The 16,191-nt window shown below is 47.6% G+C and overlaps 1 pseudogene; it reads right to left on the bottom strand.

The window, feature by feature from the left end:
• Positions 1-633: 633 nt before the first annotated feature.
• LOC132870857 (CMP-N-acetylneuraminate-beta-galactosamide-alpha-2,3-sialyltransferase 1-like) overlaps positions 634-16,191 on the bottom strand; it is an 82,344-nt pseudogene continuing 66,786 nt past the window's right edge.

Genomic DNA, 16,191 nt, shown 5'->3' on the forward strand with positions numbered 1-16,191 from the left:
AAACACCAGAACTTTCAACAATGAACCTTTTGCTTGCTCCATGTTACTGGAATGTATACAGTCTTCCATTACTGCTATGTCTTAGTGAGAAAATCTTTTCTGGACCTCCAATTAAGTAGATTAATTAAGTATTACAAATACCTTTGTCCTGCTGGGGCATATGATACTCCCCCACCCCACCCCCAAATCTAGGATTGAATAAACTGTTTAAATACATAAGGAATTACAGAAATTGTGCATAGCAACAGCAAGTAAATGTATATCCACAGTACAAATAACATTTATATAGTATGTGTATCTATATACAGTATACAGTACTCCAAGTCAAACTTTGATTTATTTTGAATTAAAAAAACAACAAAAAACTATAATAACAAACAAACAAGTGGGAAAAATGTAATTTGGGAGCATCAGATGAAATGTTCCCTCTATTCTGTATTTTATGCTTAGCTGAAGCAGGCATTTTATTGTTGGTGATAACTGATTGGGAAAACTGGCAAAGCATTACAGTTGCATTGCTACTAAATCTAAGGAGTTGGTCTGAGTCAGTGCCACGTCCATGCAATGAGGGTTAAAGGTTAGAGCCAGAGAGGGATCTGTCTTTCAAAATCTTTAACCATCTGATATGAATAGCTAATTTTTCCATCCTTTATAAATTTTAATTTTATTTCTCTTTTCAAGTTCCAGCATGACGTTATATTCAATGTTCCCGTTGTGTTTGGCTCCTTTCATCATTACACGATATGTTTTATCATAGTAATGCTACCATATTCTATCATTCTTTGCCCCAAATCCAAAAACATTCACCTGTGACAGAAAAAAAGATAATTATTTATTTAAAGCCCATGGTTTCATAAGATGCTAAAGAGGGTGGCATGGTGGTGCAGCAGGTAGTATTGCTGCCTCACAGCTCCATTGTCCCAGCTTTGATTCTGAACTCAGGTTGTTGTCTGTTTAGATTTCCTGTGCAGGTTCTCTCCTGTGCAAAGTCCATTACTAGTGCATCTCAAACAAACAATTAGAATATCCTTAAATAGTACATTTTTTTTCATAATTCAATTAAAAAAAGATAAACTTTCATACATTCTATATTCAGTACACATAAAGTGAAATATTTCAAGCCTTTTTTTGTTTTAATTTTGATGATTATATCTTATAGCTTATAGCTCCCCGCTGAAGAATCACCACCGTAATGGGGTGGAGGGGTCTGTGTGTCACAGTGATCCTGGGAGCTGTGTTGTTGGGGGCATTAGCCCCTGGTAGGGTCTCACAAGGCAAATTGGTTCCAGCAGAGGGGCCAGATTAAGAGCGATTCATAGAACCCGATGAAATGACAAAGAAGGAGCTGCAGCACCTTGTCTGGGAGTGGGAAAATTGGGCCTCCTCCTGGAGCCAGACCTGGGAGGGGAGCTCCCCAGCGAGCAACTGGTGGCTGGGCCTTGACCCATTGGGTCCAAGTAGGCACAGCCAGAAGAAATGACATGGAGCTGCCACCATGTGGGCTCACCACCTGCAAGGACAAGCATTGTCGGGTGCATTGTGAGCCAGGTGGCAGATAAAGGCAGGTGCCTGGGCATGCTGATCCTCAGCAGCACAGACTAATTCTTGGGATGTGGAACATCATCTCTCTGGTGGAAAAGGAACTGGAGCTGGTTTGGGAGGTGGCGCAGTACCAACTAGATATAGTTCGGCTCGCCTCCACGCATAGCACCAGTTCTGGAACCAAACTCCTGGAGAGGGGTTGGACTCTTTCCATTTCTGGAGTTGCCCAGGGTAAGAGGCGCTGGGCAGGTGTGGGGATACTCATGAGCCCCTGGCTGACCACTGCTGTTTTGATGTTCTCCCCAGAGAACAAGAGGGTCGTCTCTATGTGACTGCAAGTCACTCAGAGGAAAACTCTGACTGTTCTTTGTGGTTATGCACCAAACAGCACTGCAGAGTATTAAGCCTTCTTGGAGTTACTGGGTAGTGTCCTGGAAGGGGTGCCACCTGGAGACTCCATAGTTCTCCTGGGGGATTTCAACGTTCATGTGGGCAATGATATAGAAACCTGAAGTGGGGTGATTGAGAGGAACAGCCTGCCTGATCTAAACCCAAGCATTGTTTTATTGTTAGACTTCTGTGCTCATCATGGATTGGCCATAATAAACACCATGTTTGAGCATATTGTGGTTCATAAGTGTACTTGGTACCAGAACACCTTAGACCAAAGATCAATGATCGACTTTGTGGTTGTATCATCAGATCTGTGGCGATATGTCTTGGACACTTGGGAGAAGAGAGGAGCAGAGCTGTCAACTGATCACCACCTGGTGGTGAGTTGGATAAGATGGTGGGGGAAGCTGCCAGACAGACCTGGCAAACCCAAGCATGGAGTGAGGGTGAACTGGGAACATCTGGTGGAGTCCTCTGTTTGTGAGGTCTTCAATTCCCACCTCCAGAAGAGCTTTTTGTTCATCCTGGGGGAGGTTGGGGATGTGTAATCTGAATGGACCATGTTCAAAGCCTCCATTGTAGAGGCAGCTGGTAGGAGCTGTGGCCAAAAAGTTGTCAGTGCCTGTTGGGGCAGTAGCCTTAGAACCTGCTGGTGAACACTGGTGGTGAAGGAAGCCATTAAGCTGAAGAAAGAGGCCTATCAGGCTTGGTTGGCCCAGGGGTCCCTTGAGGCAGCAGGCAAGTACTGGGAGGCCAGAAGGGCTGCAGCTTTGACAGTTGCTGAAGCAAGAACCCAGTGTGGGAGGACTTTGGGGAGGCCATGGATGGGAGGCCATGGGAGCCCTGAAAGAGCTCTGGTTATAGGGGACTCTATCATACAGCATGTGAAATTAGCTCAGCCTTTAGGGGCACCAGCAGCTTTAGACAGGTGTATACTGGGAGCCAGGGTGCCGGACATAGCAGGTAATCTTAGTGTCCTAGGCAAGCACAGGTTCTCAAAGATAGTTATCCATGCAGGAGCTAATGATATACGCCTTCGTCAGTCTGAGGTTACTAAGAGTAACTTTGTAGAGGTGTTTAAATTAGCGAAGGCGATGTCCGATGCTGTAGTATGTTCTGGCCCCATCCCAATGTGGTGTGGCAATGTAGCTTACAGCAGGTTATGGTCGCTGAACTGCTGGTTGTCCAGGTGGTTCTCTGAAAACAATGTGGGCTTTATAGATAATTGGGCTAATTTTGAGGGCACTGCTCGCCTGTTAGGGCGGGACGGTATCTATCCCACTCGGGAAGGTGCTGCTCTCATTTCCTGCAGCATAGGTCATAGTCTCAGAACAGGCCTAGATAATTTCTGACAATCCAGAGCTAAGGCCAGGGAGCAGACGAACAGGCTAAACCGACTGTCTGCTAGCTGCACAGAGTCGTCACTCAGGGTCCACTCCACCGAGACTGTGTCTGTTCCCCGAGCTCAACAAAAAGGTAGAAATATTCAGAGAGTTTGTTCCAGTAACCTAATCAATATAAAATTAGATCATACTGACTGTACAGCTGCTGCCAGCACTTTTGATCTAAAGGTGGGGCTATTAAATATTAGATCTCTTACATCTAAAGCGCTAATGGTTAATGAACTCATTACTGACCAGGAGTTTAATATACTTTTGTGGCAGTTCGTAGGAGGGGGAGGAGCACAGAAAGATGGCAGGCCAGAATAAAGTTCCATAATGCTCTTTTATTTGTTCTTTTCAGAGACAAATATATCCAGTCACACAACACACACCAGTTGACTGGTTCCAGAGAGAGCTGCCTTCCTCTGCTCTCTCTCTCTCTTTATATAGGGCGCGGTCACTGGGAAGACACACAAACACAGGTTAATTGACATCAGGTGTAGTGATTCTGCCACTTACCTTCCCTGACTCCGCCCTCCTGTCACAGACTGATGCTTGGCCACGCCCCCGCTGCCACATACCCCCACCGCCCAACTCAGGCCGGGCGGCCGTCCGGCCTGCAGCCGACTCCCCCCCCCCCTTGACGGGAGAGAAAGTCCGCCACAACCATCTGCGCCCCCGGCCTGTGGATCACCTTGAAATTAAAGGGTTGGAGTGCCAGATACCAACGGGTGATCCACGCGTTGGCATCCTTCATGCGGTGGAGCCACTGGAGGGGCGTGTGGTCCGAACAGAGGGTGAAAGGGCGCCCCAGCAGGTAGTAGCGGAGGGCGAGGACCACCCACTTGATCGCGAGGCACTCCTTCTCTATCGTGCTGTAGCGCCCCTCGTGTACCGACAGCTTTCTGCTGATGTACAGCATGGGACAATCCTCCCCCTCCACCTCCTGGGACAACATGGCTCCCAGCCCTCTGTCCGACGCATCTGTCTGTAACATAAAAGGGAGAGAAAAGTCAGGGGAGTGTAATAGTGGCCCCCCGCACAGTGCAGCCTTTACCTCAGAGAAAGCCCGCTGGCACTGCTCCGTCCACTGGACCGGATCTGGTGCCCCCTTTTTAGTGAGATCAGTCAGCGGGCTGGTGATGTCCGAATAATTAGGTATAAACCTACGATAGTAGCCAGCCAGCCCCAGGAACTGTCTCACCCCCTTTTTGGTCTTGGGCCTCGGGCAGGCCGCAATTGCTGCTGTCTTGTTAATTTGGGGACGCACCTGCCCGTTGCCCAAGTGGAAGCCCAGATACCGTACTTCCACCCGCCCAATCGCACACTTCTTTGGGTTGGCTGTGAGACCCGCTCGCCTCAGTGACTTAAGGACGGCCCTCAGGTGTTGTAAGTGCCGCTGCCAGTCATTACTATAAATAATGATATTGTCGAGGTATGCGGCCGCATAGGTGGCATGGGGGCGGAGGACCCTGTCCATCAGCCGCTGAAACATAGCGGGCGCCCCTAACAGCCCAAAAGGAAGTGTGACAAACTGGTGTAAGCCGAACGGTGTGGAAAAGGCAGTTTTTTTTCTTGGGATAATGGAGTCAAGGGATCTGCCAATAACCCTTTGTCAAATCCATTGTTGAGTAAAAGTGAGCCATGCCTAGCCGATCGAGCAACTCATCATGAGGCATTGGGTACGTGTCGAATTTAGACACCACGTTGACTTTTCGGTAGTCCACACAGAACCGGACCGACCCGTCGGCCTTGGGAACCAAGACCACTGGGCTGCTCCAGTCACTGTGGGACTCCTTGACGATGCCCATCTCGAGCATGGCCTCGAGTTCTTCCCGAACCACTTTTTTCTTGTGTTCGAGCAGCCTGTAAGGGCGGCTACGCACTACCACCCCCGGGGGCATCTCAATGTGGTGCTCTATGAGGTCGGTGTGGCTGGGCAGGGGCGAGAACACGTCCAAAAACTCGGTCTGCAACTGGGCGACCTCCGCGAGTTGGGTCGGGGAGAGGTGGTCTCCACAGGGGACCGGAGAGGTATGCGATGCCAATGTGCCCTTTTGAACCTCCGGCCCCAGCTCCGCCTTCTCTGGAACCACCGACACCAATGCTATGGGGACCTCCTCATTCCAGAGTTTGAGTAGATTGAGGTGGTAAATCTGTAGCGCCCCACCCCTGTCCGTTCGCCTCACCTCATAGTCGACGTCCCCGACTCGCTATGTGACCTCAAAGGGCCCTTTCCACTTGGCGATCAATTTGGAGCTCGACGTGGGCAACAGTACGAGTACTTTTATCTCCCGGTGCGAACTCCCTAAGGCGCGTACCCCTGTCATACAGGCGGGTTTGCTGTTCTTGGGCCTGCCGCAAATTCTCCTGGGTTAGGTGTGTGAGCGTGTGGGGTTTTGCGCGCAGGTCAATAACGTATTGAATTTCATTTTTACTGGGTGAAGGTCCCTCCTCCCAATTTTCTCGCAGCACATCTAAAATGCCGCGCGGCTTACACCCGTATAACAATTCAAATGGGGAGAACCCCGTGGAGGCTTGGGGGACCTCTCGCACTGCAAATAACAAGGGTTCAAGCCATTTATCCCAGTTACGTGCATCCTCACTTACGAATTTTTTAATTATATTCTTGAGGGTGCGATTGAACCGTTCAACTAAACCGTCCGTTTGTGGGTGATAAACGCTGGTGCGTTTCGGCTTAATACCTAATAGCCTATACAGTTCGCTCCGTGTTCGTGACATAAACGAGGTGCCTTGGTCAGTAAGAATCTCTTTCGGGATTCCAACTCGGGAGATGATGCGGAAGAGTGCCTCCGCAATACTGCGTGCTGAGATATTGCGAAGAGACACCGCTTCCGGGTATCGCATTGCATAGTCCACCAGAACTAATATAAAGTGGTACCCTCGTGTTGACCGATCTAATGGCCCGACGAGATCCATCCCAATCCTTTCGAACGGGGTCTCGATTAATGGTAGGGGGTGCAAAGGCGCTTTTGGAATGGCTGCTGGATTTACTAACTGGCATTCGCGGCACGCTGTACACCACCTACGGACATCGCCGTGAATCCCCGGCCAATAGAATCGGGCCATTATTCGGGCTAGTGTCTTATCTTGCCCTAAGTGTCCAGCCATGGGATTAAAGTGAGCCGCCTGGAATACCAATTCCCGGCGGCTTTTTGGAATCAAAAGCTGGGTGATTTGCTCTTTTGTCTGAGTGTCCTGCGTCACTCGGTATAATCTATCTTTCATAATAGAAAAATAGGGGAAGGACGGGGTGGCGTTCGGCGGGAGCGTTTGACCATCGATTACTCTCACTTGGTCAAACGCATGCCGCAGAGTCTCGTCTCGCGACTGCTCTAACGGGAAATCCGCAAGGGATTCCCCAAGAGAGGGAGGAGGAGCCTGTGGCTCCTCACTCTGACGCGAAGATGACGTGGACGGCTCTGCGACAGCTGCCCCCGCCAAAGCGACACCAGGACCTCCCCCTGCTGACCTATGGCAGGACCCACTCTTCACTAGATGACTCATCAACTCCCCGAATCCCGGCCAATCCGTCCCCAAAATTATCGAGTGGGTGAGGCGAGGATTAACCGCCGCCTTTACTATAAATTTTTCCTCTCGGAACAAAATGTGGACCGACACCAATGGGTAGCTGTGAACATCCCCGTGCACACACAACACCTTCACCCCCTGTGCTCCCCCCAGTGCCTCGTCTTGCACCAGGCTTTGGTGGATTGAGGTCTGATTACAACTGGAATCCACCAATGCCTGATATGTATCCCCTTGGATACTCACCGGTATGCGATACGCTCTGGCCTAATCGAGGGCAGCTCCTGGCGCGTCGGGGATCCGAACCACCGCGCCCACTTCCATTGCCGAACACTGCTGTTGGAGGTGGCCCGGCTCCCCGCAGCGCCAGGAAACCGGCCCGGGCTTCCTCTCTGCACCGGCGCCCCAGGGCTCACTCACCTGAGGGGGGGAAGAGACAGACACAGAAGGGAGAAACGGGAGGACACTGAGGGTGCGATGGGCCAGCTGGGGTGGGGCCAGCCCCCGCCTCCGCTGTGGGGGAACGGAGTGAGGACGAGAGGGGGAGAGAGAGAGAGGAGAGGAGAGAAGAGGATGTTCGCTGTCCTGCCATCGGAACAGCCGCCAAATGGTCCTCCGCCAACTCGATGGCCTGATCCAGCGACGCCGGGCGGTGACACTGGACCCACTCCACGGTTCCCTCTGGCAGGCGGCCGATGAACTGCTCCAGCACCACCTGATTGAGGATTCCCTCGGCGTCGCAGTTGTTGGCCCTCAACCACCGCCAGCAGGCGTCCCGGAGCTGCTGGCCAAACGCGAACGGCCGGCCGACTTCCTCCAGCCGCAGAGCGCGGAAGCACTGTCGTTGTTGTTCGGGGGTGCACCCCACCCGCTGGAGGACGGACGGTGGTCAGCGGGGAGCTGTAGCATGGCCAGCTGCGCCTCTCCTGTTAGCAGGGGGAGAAGGCATGCTGCGCGCTGCTCCATTGGCCACCCCGAGGTCTCCGCGACTTGCTCGAAGAGCGTGATGAATGCCTCAGAGTCGTCCTGCAGGCCCATCTTGGTTAGGATGAGGGGGGACGGGCCCATGGTGGGAGCGCTGGTGGACCCTGCCGACGCGAGGAGGTGCCGAAACGCCTGACGATCTTCCTGCTGCGCCAGCACCAGGGCCTCGAACTGGCACTCTTGCTCCTTACGGAGGGTGATTAGTGCCTGGTGCTGGCTCTGCTGGGCCATGGCGAGGGCGTGGACCAGGTCCGCGAAGGTGGAGGACTCCATGGGGCTGTTCTTTTCCTGTGCTTCGTCCCGGGTTTCGGCACCACTGTGGCAGTTCGTAGGAGGGGGAGGAGCACAGAAAGATGGCAGGCCAGAATAAAGTTCCATAATGCTCTTTTATTTGTTCTTTTCAGAGACAAATATATCCAGTCACACAACACACACCAGTTGACTGGTTCCAGAGAGAGCTGCCTTCCTCTGCTCTCTCTCTCTCTTTATATAGGGTGCGGTCACTGGGAAGACACACAAACACAGGTTAATTGACATCAGGTGTAGTGATTCTGCCACTTACCTTCCCTGACTCCGCCCTCCTGTCACAGACTGATGCTTGGCCACGCCCCTGCTGCCACAACTTTGTTTAACTGAAACATGGATTAAGCCAAATAAATATATTGCATTAAATGAAGCGAGTCCTCCTGGATACAGTTATATGCACCAGCCTCGTCAAACTGGCAGAGGAGGAGGCGTTGCGGTTATTTATAATGATTATCTAGGTGTAACACACAAACCTGGTTATAAATTTAATACATTTGAAGTTCTTCATACTCATATAATGTATGTAGCCTCGAAAAATAAGTCTACCCAGTTAATTCCATTGCTTATTATCTACAGGCCCCCGGGGCCATATTCTGAGTTTCTTTCTGAATTTGCAGATTTTGTCTCAGATCTGGTTATTTTCTTAGACAAAGCTTTAGTTGTCGGAGATTTTAATATTCACTTCGATAACCCCTTTTAAAACAGTGTTTGTGTCCATCTTAGATTCAGTAGGGATTAATCAGAATGTCATAGGACTGACCCATAATGGTGGACACACCCTTGATCTAATACTAACATTCAGATTAAACGTAGACAATATAGTCACACTTCCACAGTCTGAAGTTATCTCAGATCATTATCTCATCTCATTCAAACTATGTCTGAGTAATAATATATGCACCTCACCACGCTATTGTATTAAACATACATTCACGTCAACTACTGCACAGAGCTTTATAAATGATCTCCCAGAGTTCTCAACTCTGATTGGGTCACTGTCAGCCCCTGCAGAACTTGATCAGGCAACTGAATGCTTAGAGTCAACATTCTGCCATACCTTAGATAATGTAGCTCCTCTAAAAAGGAAAATGGTCAGAGACAAAAAATTAGCACCTGGTATAATGATGACACTCGCACATTAAAACAGACCACTCAAAAATTGGAATGTAAATGGCGTCAAACAAAATTGGTAGTGTTCAAATTAGCTTGGAAGGAGAGCTTCCTGAAGTATAGAAAAGCTCTTAGTGCTGCGAGATCAACATATTTCTCCTCCCTAATAGAAGATAACAAAAATAATCCTAGATTCCTATTTAATACTGCATCAAAATTAACCAGGAATAAGTCCACTATAGACACATGCACACCTGCAGCATGTAGTAGCAACGACTTCATGAAATTTTTTAATGACAAAATTGAGAATATCCGACAAAAAATTCAAACTACTAATTTAAGGTCAGACATTGAAAGTGACCTTATAGTTAACTATATAACTGTATCAGATCATCAGTTAGAATGTTTTACTCCCCTTAAAGAAACTGAATTACTTTCATTAATCTCTGCATCAAAAGCCTCAACTTGCGTACTAGATCCCTTACCTACACGTCTATTCAAACAGATAATACCTGAAGTAATTGAACTGCTTCTAAAAATAATAAATTCTTCTCTTACAATTGGCTATGTACCCAAATCCTTTAAACTAGCAGTTATCAAACCCCTGATTAAAAAACCTGACCTTGATCCCTGTCAGCTGTCCAATTATCGGCCAAAATCAAACCTCCCCTTTATCTTCAAGATCCTTGAAAAAGTTGTGGCACAACAGTTATGCTCATATTTACATAGGAATAACATCCATGAAATGTATCAGTCAGGATTTAGACCTCATCATAGCACAGGGACAGCACTGGTTAAAGTAGTAAATGACTTACTGTTGGCGTCTGATCAGGGCTGTATCTCGCTAATTGTGTTGCTTGACCTTAGTGCAGCATTTGATACCATTGATCGTTCCATTCTTCTGGATAGACTAGAAAATGTTGTGGGAGTTAAGGGAATGGCCCTCTCCTGGCTCAGCTCTTATTTAACTGATCGTTATCAGTATGTTGATGTAAATGGTGATTTTTCTAGACATACTGAGGTAAAGTTTGGTGTTCCACAAGGTTCTGTCTTGGGTCCACTGCTTTTTTCTTTATATGTTCCCTCTGGGTGATATTATTCATAAACATGGTATTAGTTTCCACTGTTATGCTGATGACACACAGTTGTATGATTCTGCAAAACCTGATGAGAGATACCAGCTTAATAGAATTGAGGAATGTGTGAAGGACATTAGACACTGGATGCTTATTAACTTCCTTCTGCTTAACTCTGACAAGACTGAAGTATTTGTACTCGGACCACATGCAGCTAGAAGTAAGTTTTCTGATTCCACATTAAGTCTGGATGGCCTTTCTGTTTCTTCACGTGCAGCAGTAAAAGACCTTGGAGTGATTATTGACCCCAGTCTTTCATTCAAAACTCACATTGATAACATCACCCGGATAGCTTTCTTTCATCTCAGAAATATTGCAAAGATAAGAAATTTAATGTCATTACATGATGCGGAAAAACTAGTCCATGCTTTCGTTACCTCCAGGTTGGATTATTGTAATGCCTTACTATCTGGATGTTCCAATAAGTGCATAAACAAGCTCCAGTTAGTTCAAAATGCAGCAGCAAGAGTCCTTACTAGAACTAGAAAATATGACCACATCACGCATGTCTTATCCACACTGCATTGGCTCCCAATCAAATTTCGTATTGATTATAAAATATTACTATTGACCTTTAAAACACTAAATGGTCTTGCACCACAGTACCTGAGTGAACTTCTGCTCCTCTATGACCCGCCACGCCTACTTAGATCAAAAGGTGCAGGCTATCTGCTGGTACCTCGTATAGTGAAGGCTACATCAGGGGGCAGAGCCTTTTCTTACAAAGCTCCACAGTTATGGAACAGCCTTCCAAGTAATGTTCGGGAATCAGACACAGTCTCAGCATTTAAGTCTAGGCTGAAAACATATCTGTTTAGTCAAGCCTTTTGTTAATGGTGTTTATGAGGTAAAGGTGTAGATCTGGAGGGTCCTCAGACATAGAGTGTTTTGGTAAACTGGGATGTATGGATGCTGTCAGTCCCCATTCGCTTGCTCACTCGAGTTTGTTGATGGTGTAGTGGCTACTGCTTTATGTCCCGGGGCTCCCTCATGCCTGTGTTACCTTCTGGCTCTCCCCTTTTAGTTATGCTGTCATAGTTAGTTGCCAGAGTCCCTGCTTGTACTCAGTGCAATATGTATACTGTTCCTACTTATTCAGGTGACATTGGGCATACCTAACCACCTGCATTTTCTTTCCCTCCCCCCCAAAAAAAATCTGTCCCTCTGAGTTACATGGAGTCAACAGGAAATCTTTTGGAGGAGAGGGTGGAGACCTTGACTGGCTATTGTAGCCTGCAGGGACTCGGCTGTCAGACATTCTGTCGCATGTCCCAGACCCGGTGAAATGTAACTGAATTGTCTTGGCCAGCCCTAAGGGTCCCATCTGCATCTCATCATTGCTGAGGAGTGTGCTCCCATCACCCAATCAAGCATCCAGCCAGAGCAGGTCATGATATTTTTTAACCATATTAACATGCCATTGTTGTGTATTATGCCTGATGTCAAGACTCTCATCTCTGTGAGCCTACCACACAGATTTAATACTTGTGTCATTTTTAGGGCATACCTAACAACCTGTGTTTTCTCTCCCCCCCCCCCCATCTGTCCCTCTGAGTTACATGTTGGTCCTGGGATTGAGATGCTAGCCTCTTCTGCCCCTCGGACCTGCTTGATCCATCCTGGTGCCCTGTGTCTGGTCGGAGTTTTATCGCATCGATCCTCTGAAGGATGGCCCCATGAGGACAGTTGAGGGTTACACCTGGAGGATGCTCTGGACTCTTACAGTAATGCTTTTATGGCTGAGGACAACAGTTGACTTGCTAAGTTTCGGACTGCAGTTGTCCGAGGGGCAGAAGAGGCTAGTATCTCAATCCCAGGACCAACATGTAACTAAGCAGTTTTGCACTCAAGTTTCCATCAATGAAGAGTTTATAACATCAACAAAACTGTCTTCATGTTAAAACTATTAATGTTATAGTCATGCTGTCTGTTGTTGCCCAAATGAGGATGGGTTCCCTTTTGAGTCTGGTTCCTCTCGAGGTTTCTTCCTCATGTCGTCTGAGGGAGTTTTTCCTTGCCACCATCACCACAGGCTTGCTCATTGGGGATAGATTAGGGACAAAATTAGCTCATGTTTTCAGTCATTCAAATTCTGTAAAGCTGCTTTGTGACAATGTTTATTGTTAAAAGCGCTATACAAATAAACTTGACTTGACTTGACATGGAGAAGTACTTTCGGTTGGCCACAAGGAAGTTCTGGTAACCTGTTTGGTGACTCAGGAAGGGGAAGCAGGGATTGCCTCAGGCTGTGCGCAGCCAGGGAGAACTGCTGAGCCCAACTGGAGATATTGTTGGACAGTGGAAAGAACACTTTGAGGAACTCCTTAACTTGTCCTACATATCCTCCATGGAGGAAGTGGAGTCTGAGAATTCAGGTGAAGCTTCAGCCATATCACTGGCAGAGGTCACTGAGGTAGTGAAGAAGCTTCTTGATGGCAAGGCACCAGAGGAGGATGAGATCTGCCCTGAGATGCTGAAGGCTCTGGACATTGTTGAGCTGTCTTGGCTGACACCCCTCTTCAATGTCACATGGAGGTCGGGTATAGTGCCTATGGAGTGGCAGACCAGCGTGGTGGTTCCACTTTTTAAAAAGGGGGACCGGAGAGTGTGATCCAAATATAGGGATATCACACTGCTCAGCCTCCCAGGGAAAGTTTATTCCAGGGTGCTGTAAAGGAGGCACCAACTCATTGTCGAACCTGAGATTCAGGAGGAGCAATGCAGATTTCATCCTGGTCATGGAACGGTGGATCAGCTCTTTACCCTGGCAGCATTGTTGTGGGGTTCATGGGAGTATGACTAGCCAGTCTACATGTGTTTTGTAGATTTGGAAAAGGCTAATGTCTGCCCCCCCCCCCCCCCCCAGGAGCTCCTGTGGAGGGCTGTAGCGCTTTCGGCGTGTGGGTGGAGCACAGAGGACGGCAGGACAACGCTTTAAATATAGACACGGCTTTTATTTTTCAACTTTTCAGTCTAATCGCTGGTTTCCAGGAAGCGCCGTAAACACACACACACTCGGTGTTCTGGTCCCGGGTTGCGCTCCCTCTGCTCTCCCTCTGCCTCCTTAAATAGGGATCGGTTACTGGGAAAACACACAAAACACAGGTTAATCACTGTCAGGTGTAGTGATTCTGCCACTCACCTTCCCTGGCTCCGCCCTCCTGTCACAGACCGGCGCTTGACCATGCCCCCGCTGCCACAAGGGCATTGCGGGAGTATGAGATATCAGGGTTGTTGCAACAAGCCATTCTGTCCTTGTACAACCAAAGTCTGAGCTGTGTCCATATTCTCGGCACAAAGTCAAATACATTTCTGGTGGGTGTTGGACTCTGCCAAGGCTGCCCCTTGTTGCTGATCCTGTTTATGATATTCATAGATGGGATCTCAAGGCTCAGCTGGGGTGAGGAGGGTGTCCAGTTTGGGAACCTCAGAATTGCATCTCTGCTCATTGCAGATGATGTGGTTTTGTTGGCTTCTTTAGAGCATGACCTTCAGCATGCACTGGGACAGTTTCCAGCCAAAAGTGAAGCAGCTGGGATGAGAGTCAGCAGCTCCAAGTCTGAGGCCATGGTTCTCTGCTGGAAAATGGTGGAACACTCCCTCTGGGTTGGGAGTGAGTTGCTGCCCCAAGTGAAGGAGTTCAAGTATCTCGGGGTCAAAAGGAGTCAGCTGAGGTGGTTCAGGCATCTGATTAGGATGCCTCCTGGATACCTTCCTTTGGAGGTTTTTTGGGCACATCCAACTGGGAGGAGCCCTCAGGGTAGACCCAGAACATGCTGGAGAGATTATGTATCTCATCTGGCCTGGGAGCACCTTGGGATCCCCCAGGAGGAACTGGAAAGTGCTTCTGGTGAGAGGGACACCTGGAATACCCTGCATAGCCTGCTGTCACCACAACCTGACTTTGCATAAGTGGAAGAAAATGGATGGATGGAGCTTATAGCTTATGAAATTCAGAAATCCAGTGTCTCAAATGATTAAAATATTTCCTATAATATCAATATCAATCAAAAAAAGATTTACAATCCAGAAATGTCCAACTTCTGAAAAGTATGTTCATTTATACATTCAGTACGTGATTGCTGCTCCTTACTATGAATTACTGCATCAATGTGGCATGGCATGGAGGCGATTAGCCTGTGGCACTGCTGAGGTGTTATTGAAGCCCAGGTTGCTTTGATAGCAGCCTTCAGCTCATCTGTATTTTTGAGTTGGGTGTTTCTCATCTTCCTCTTGACAATAGCCCATAGATTCTCTCTGGGGTTTGGGTCAGGTGAGTTGGCTGGCCAATCAAGCGCAGTAATACCATGGTCAGAAAACCATTTGGCAGTAGTTTTGTGGGCAGGTGCTATGTCCTGCTGGAAAAGGAAATCAACATCTCTATAAAGCTTGTCAGCATAAAGCATGAAGTGATCTAAAATCTCCTTGTAGCTGGCTACATTGACTGTGGACTTGATAAAACCTATTGGACCAACACCAGCAAATAATGTGGCACCTCTAATGATCACACCTTGGATTCTGTGCTTCTGCACTCTTCCTCCAGACTCTAGGACCTTGATTTCCAAATGAAATTCAAATTTTACTTTAATCTGAAAAGAGGACTTTGGACCACCCAACAACAGTCCAGTTATTTCTCTCTTTAGCACAGGTAAGACACTTCTCATGATGTCTCTGGTTCAGGAGGGCCTTGATATTAGGAATGCGACGGTTGTAGCCCCTTTCCTGAAAACATCTGTGTGTTGTGGCAATTGATGCACTGACACCAGCCTCAGTCCACTCCCATGTTATTGAATCGACTTTTCTTGATAATCCACTCAAGGCTGTGGTCATCCCTGTTGCTTGTGCACCTTTTCCAGCCAGCCTTTTCAGCAATGACTTTCTGTCACCCTCCTTGTGGAGGGTGTCCATGTTCATCTTCTGGACAACTGTCAAATCAGCAGTCCTCCCCATGATTGTGGTTGTGTGTACTGAACTAGGCTGAGAGATACATGGTATTTCTTCTGTTTTTCTCAAATTTGAAATGAAATACTCTAATATTTTGAGATTTTTTTTTCTGCGCTGTAGGCCATAATTATCAAAATTAAAACAGAAAAATGCTTGAAATATTTTAGCTCTTGTGTAATGAGTCTAGAATATATTAAATGTTCACTTTCTTAAATAACTGATGGAAAATATTGAACTTTTTCATGATTATCAGTGCACAGGCACTTACACATGCAGGTGCAGGGGAGAGCAGGTGTGTCACAAACTGGTAACCAAATCCAAATCAGTAAACAGAAGGCATAGTCAGGATCAGGCATGGGTCGGCTGATCGGCAAACAGTATGTCAGTGGGCAGGTGAGGGATCAGAGTCAAACAAACATGAACAAATTCAAGTGGTACTAGAAGTCAGGCAGGAAGTCAGAAGGCTCAGTAAATTCAGGTACAGGACACAGAATGATACTTCACAGAGAGCATTTGTGAATGCTGGGCTTATGTAGAGCAGTGATTAGAGGGGATAATGGAAAACAGGTGTATGTCCTAGAATTCAGGAGATGGGGGTGCTGTGGCATTTATGAAATATCATCCAGAGTGGCCATGTTTGAAGGCCGCTCTAAACTCAGATTTTCAGTGTTGTTACTGACAATGATATTCTAATTGTTTGAGATGCACTAGTCAGGATTCCACTGGGTTCTGTGGTTTCCTCTGGTAGGCCCCTGAAATAATACTTTATAAAATATATTTTGCTTGCAATACAGTACTCAGTGTATTGAGGTAAAAATCCATACTGTAGCCCATCTTGATTCTGC

The sequence above is a fragment of the Neoarius graeffei genome, chromosome 2 (genome assembly GCF_027579695.1).
Source record: "Neoarius graeffei isolate fNeoGra1 chromosome 2, fNeoGra1.pri, whole genome shotgun sequence".
Taxonomy (NCBI): Eukaryota; Metazoa; Chordata; class Actinopteri; order Siluriformes; family Ariidae; genus Neoarius; species Neoarius graeffei.